This window comes from Cervus elaphus, chromosome 6, assembly GCF_910594005.1.
Source record: "Cervus elaphus chromosome 6, mCerEla1.1, whole genome shotgun sequence".
NCBI classification, from domain to species: domain Eukaryota; kingdom Metazoa; phylum Chordata; class Mammalia; order Artiodactyla; family Cervidae; genus Cervus; species Cervus elaphus.
The window spans coordinates 50,029,605-50,035,604 of record NC_057820.1 but is presented as its reverse complement, the minus strand read 5'-3'; positions in this window follow the sequence as shown (position 1 = coordinate 50,035,604).

The following is a 6,000-nucleotide window of genomic DNA, read 5'->3' as shown; positions in this document are numbered from 1 at the left end:
CACCATCTGCAGTGATTTTGGAGCTCCCCAAAATAAAATCTACCTTTAAAATAATGAATTGAAAAGTGTTCTTTTTGTATTCTGGATACATGTCATTTATCATGAATTGTGGATACTTTCTTCCTTTTTATGGGTTGTCTTTTTATTTTCTTGATGGTGTCATTTTAACCACAAACATTTTAAATTTCAAAGAGTCCAATATTTCTAATATTTTTATCTGTTGCTTGTGATTTCAGTGACATTGCTTAGAAATCATTGCTTTACCCAAAGTCATGCAGCTCTACTCCTATGTTTTCTTCTAGGAGTTTTAGGTATTATATTTATGTCTATGTTCCACTTTTCTTAAGTAGGAATCCCACTTTGTTGTTTTGCATATGAATATCCTCCCTAGATTCTTTTCCTAAGGTGTTGATACACTCTCCGACTTCCAGCATGTTCCTATGCATTTTCCATTCATTCTAATAAGGGAATAATCTTGGCTGGGAGTAGAATCTTGGTTGCAATCTCACAGTGTCTGTGGCTGCTATTTTACTGTTTTTCAGCTTCTATGGTGGCAGTAAAGAAATGTGATGCCATTCTGATTATTTTTCCCTTACAGAGCTTGTGTTCTTTTATTTTAGTTTTTTTAATTTATTTTTAATTGAAGGATAATTGCTTTACAATATTGTGTTAGTTCCTGCCATATAGCAGCATGGATCAGCCATAGGTATAAGCATGTCCCCTTCCTCTTGAACCTCTCTCCCACCTCACACCCCACCCCTCTAGGTTGTCAGAGCACATGATTTGAGTCCCCTGCACCATACAGGAAACTCCCACTGGCTATTTAATTCTACATATGGTAATGTTTCAATGCTATTCTCTCAATTTGTCCCACCCTCTCCTTCCTGCATTGTCTCTGCAAGTCTGAGCTTACATTCTTTTTATTTGAATGCTTTTCTTTTCACCCAAAGTTTGGAATATTACCAAGATGTTTCTTCATGTATCTCTTTACTCTATAGTCCTGACAAAACTCAAAGAGTCTTATGTGTTACAACTCTTCTTTGCTTCTCCTGGAGCACCCATGTTTCACATACTGGGCCTCCTGGATATATTCTCCATGGCTCTTAAGTTTTCCTTCATGATTTCCATCTCCTCACATTTTTCCTTTGTGTTTTGAAATATTTCTTATAATTTGATCTTCCAGGCCATTAATTTGGATCTCAACAAAGACCACGCTCTATTTTGATTTCTTTCCTGAATCTCTTAGTTGAGATTTTTTGACTCCAGTAAGGCTATCTTGCTGTTGTGTGTTTTGTACGTGAGTCTCCATAAGTACTTGTTATTTTTTATTTTATTTTATTTTTAATTTATCTTTTCAGATCATGCTTTGCAGCATGTGGGATCTTATTTCCCCAACCAGGGATCAAGCTCATGTCCCCTGCTTTGGGAGAATGGAGTGTTAACCAGTGGACCACCAGGGAAGTCCCCAAGTACTCATTATTTTTATTTAAAAAAATTATTAATTTAATTTAATTTAATTTAATAAATTAAATTAGAAATTTATTTTAAAAGTGTTGACATTCTTCTTCAGCAGCTCTATTTCACTGTACATGCATTCTGTGTCTTTTTATGGATATTTCTATATCAGCAGAAACTCACATTACCCACATCTTCACTAGAGCCTGCTGTCCAAAGACCCCAGAAGCCCTTAGAAGTGGGAGAGGTAGAGAGATTGAATGCGTGCCTGAGAGAGTGAGGGAGTTTGGATCATTATCTTCCAAGGATGCTTGCAACAGGTTACACCACTTCAGTTTCAGTTTCTGATCTAATTCTCTGCCTCTTCAAGCAGAATGTGTTCTCTTAGGCCTGGGCCTGAATCCTATTTGTTTTTGCACATTAACACTTGGTCCAGGGCGTGGGGCATAAAGGACTTTCACCAGCTATACGTGGAACGCATGAATGCAAATGTGAAACTCCAATGAATAATTTGATCAGGACTCAGGAAATTCATCTAGAATCTTGCATTGCCCACAGAGTCTTTGACTCTGGTAATTTAAACAAAGGAGATTTTATTGGAATGATTTTGAGATAGTCCAAGGATTGAGAAAGTAGAGAACTAGGCCTGGAAATGGGCAGGAGGCAAGGCAGCCCTTGAGGGCCAGGAAACTAGAAGTCAGGACTAACCAAGCAGTAGAAACACTATGATCAGTGTTACATTACTGAGGGAATGTGCCCCAGTCTTTTTAAAAAAATTGCTCACTCAATATTTAAAGCCCTGGAGAGACTCTATCAGCTATACAACAACCATGGCAGGAAGGATTTGATCTATTGGCTTCTGGAGTGGGAGTCAGGCATCTGGATTTCTCACCTCAAAAAGACAAACCCACAAAGAAAGGTAACTCCTCCTAAGGGCAGGGTGTGTTAGGGAGGGGGGCATGGTGCCGGGCGACCACAAAACAGCATGTTTCCAAAAAAGGAGGCTTTTAGAAAAGAGGTGTCTGATTTCCAAAGTAGTGCAAATGTTCCCTCTCTGAAGCCTACCTTTTCTCCCTGCTGTTGGAGACCCTAAGAGTACTGCCACTGCTGGAGTGAGGGAGGGGAGAGGAAAGGGTAAATGAAATGCTATCAGACTCATACCAGCCCCCTCCATCTTCCAAGCCCTGCTCTTCTGAAGTGGGACCTGTTCTCTTGGGAGCCAGGGGAATTCTCAAAACTGGTTTTATGGAGAGGCAGGTGGGCTCCTGGGGTCCTACAATCAACCCATCTCTCATAAAAGCAGTGAAGGTATGACATTTAGGTTCTTAGATTAAACAGACTTTTGTGGGTTGGATTGAGATGTTAGTCACTGAACAGTGTTACTAATTTCCAAACAACCTTCCTTTCCCCCTCTCTTCTTTTCTCTGCAAATGTTTATTGAATGTCAGTCGTTGAACACCAAAACAGCCCCTTTTTAAGCTCCAGTACTTTGACCACCTGATGCGAAGAATCATTGGAAAAGACCTTAATGCTGGGAAAGATTGAAGGCAAAAGGAGAAGGTGGTGGCAGAGGATGAGATGGTTAGATAGCATCACTGATTCAATAGACATGAATTTGAGCAAATCTTGGAAGATAGTGGAGGACAGGGGAGCCTGGCATGCTGCAGTACATGGGGTCAAAAAGAGTCAGACGTGGCTTAACGACTCAACAGCAACAACATGGAACTTCCAGTCTAGTGGGAGAAAACAGATATGCAACAAAAAAACCACACAACTGAGCACGTATTTGTAAACTGGTTCTGTACTATATGCAATAAGTAGTGTCATGACAGAGACCTACTTCAGATGGGGGAGATATGAAAAGGTCTCTGAGGAAATGACACATTGACTGAAGACTTGAATGCCTTAGGCAAATTGCTTCATTCCTCGATTTCCATCTCAATCCAAAAAGTTCTGTCTTGCAGTTCTCAACCCTGGGTAGTGTTCAGGCGTGTCATTTTGCTGCTGTTGTTGTCATCACAATGATTCAAGGGGTATAACTGAAAGTCTGTGTACAGAAGCGTGAACACTAAAGGCTAACAAGGGTTCTGCATAATAAAGAAGAATCCTGCTTGAAATGCTAACAACATCATCTGAGAAGCCCTATAGGCAGCCAGCCTCATCAGGAGAGCTGCTCCTCAGCGTTTGTTGCTCTGGAAGTGATGGGATGGAATCAGATTGGCACAGCTTGAGTCCCCCTGTCCACTCCTGAACCAAGCACAGTGACTCAGAGTGGGAAGGGGTGAAACTGCCAAGGCAGATAGTGGTGCTGAATTTCTGCTGGGCTGGTGGAGAAGCTGATGGCCATTACGTGGGTGAGAAGGGCAGCTGTGCAAGATGAGGCTGGATAGGGAGGCAGGGCTGATCACTCGGGGCCTTGTCAAAGATTCTGGATTCCTCCTGAGTGCCCTGGGAGACCACAGACAGGTTTCAAGCAGGGGAAGAGGATGGCATAATTTGTGCCAAGCTTCAGAGAGTGTACACTAAATTTTAGTGGGGACATGACTGAGTGACTGAGCACATATGGGCTTCTTGCCTAGACCTTCCTCCGTGGAAGAAAGACTGTATCTCCTCTGCTTCTTTTACCTTCTCCTTTCTTCTGTCTTTTTAATGAATAGATTCCATTGTCTTCTACCTAGAGATAAAGGACAAAGGCAGAATTGTGCTCTGGGAAAGCACTATTCTTTCATAGGCCTTTATCAAGTGTGGTTTTCTGATCTGCATCACATGACAAAATCTGCTTTCTGCTCTGGAGATGAGAGTTGGAAATGAGCAAGTGTTCTTATCCTAGGAAGTCATTCTTTTAATCCAATTAATTACCTAGTGGAAAATCTCTCCATCCCAGCAATGCTTATGCTGTGATGGCCAAGTCCAGGGCATCGCCAACATATCTTTGCAAATTTCATTAGCAGTGGCTATTTCCGTTTTCTTCTAGGTCATTAATGAGTTTGTTAAATGAGGTCAGTTCCAGCACCAGCCTCTGACATGCCCTAGTGGACCTTTTGCTTCCAACCAGATGTACTTCCCATTTATCCCTGATTACATAGTATTTTCACCCTGCCAGCAATCCATTTAGATGAGAGCATTCAAAAACAGGCCGATTTAATTTGCAGCACAACTTCTATGGAAGTAGTTGTCAAATGCGTTTCTGATGCCCACATAACGTTACTGTACTCTTGTCACCTGCTCACTCTTCTGTTCTCTTTTATACTTCTTCCTATTGCTTTTTGCCAAACAAGTTTTTTTCAATTGTAATAGAATGCACATAACATAAAATTTACTACCTTAGCCATTTTAAGTGTACAGTTCAGTAATGTTAAGTATATCCATACTGTTGTGCAAGTAATCCCCAGGACAATTTTATCTTGCAAAATTAAACTCTATACCCATTGAACAACCATTCTCATTTTCTCTTCCTCTAAGCCCCTGGAACCTACCACTCTACTTTCTGCTTTTACAAATTTGGTTACTCTAGATACCCTGTGTGAGTAGAATCATAGAGTATTTATCTTTTTGTGACTTACTTATTTCACTTAGCATAATGCCCTCAAGGTTCATTCACATTGAAGCATGTGCCAGAATTTCTTTCCCTTTAAGACTAAATGATATTCCACTATATATATATATATATATATATATATATATATATATATATATATATATATATATTCCATCATATACATATATTCCATTATATGTATCTACATATGTCTACACTAAATTTTGATTGTCCATACATCTGTTAATGGACACTTGGGTTGCTTCTCCCTTTCAGTTAATGTGGATATTGCTGCTACGAACATGGGTGTACATTTCTTTCAATTCTTTTATTTATAGACCCAGAAGTGAAATTGCAGAATCATATGGAAATTCTATTTCTAATAGAATTTTTTTAGAGACTGTTATACTATTTTCCACAGGGGGTCACCATTTAACATTCCTACTAACAGTGCGCCAAATTTTCAGTTTCTCTATACCTTTCCCAGCATTTGTTATTCCTGTCTTTTTGACTGTACCCAACCTAATGGGTATAAAGTGACATTTCATGGTGGTTTTGGTCTTCCCAGTGGCTCAGATGGTGAAGAATCTGCCTGCAGTGCAGGAGACCTGGGCTCGATGCTAGGTTGGGCAGGTCTCCTGCAGGACGGCGTGGCAGCCCACTCCAGTATTCTTGCCTGGAGAGTCCCCATGGACAGGGGAGCCTGGTGGGATGCAGTCCTTGGGGTCGCAGTCAGACGCGACTGAGTGACTAAGCACACAGCATGGTCCCTGGTGGTGCATCTCTACAATGACTAGTGATGCTGAGCACCTCTTCATAGCTTGTTAACCACTTGAATATCTTGTTTGGGGAAATATCTAAGTTCTTTGCTCATTTTTTAGTTAAGTTTTTTGTGTTGTCATAGGAGTTCTTTATATATTCTAGATATTAATCTTTTTATCAGATATATGACTTGCATTTCCCTTATTCCATAAGCCACTTTTTCATTCTGTTGATTGTGTTTTTTG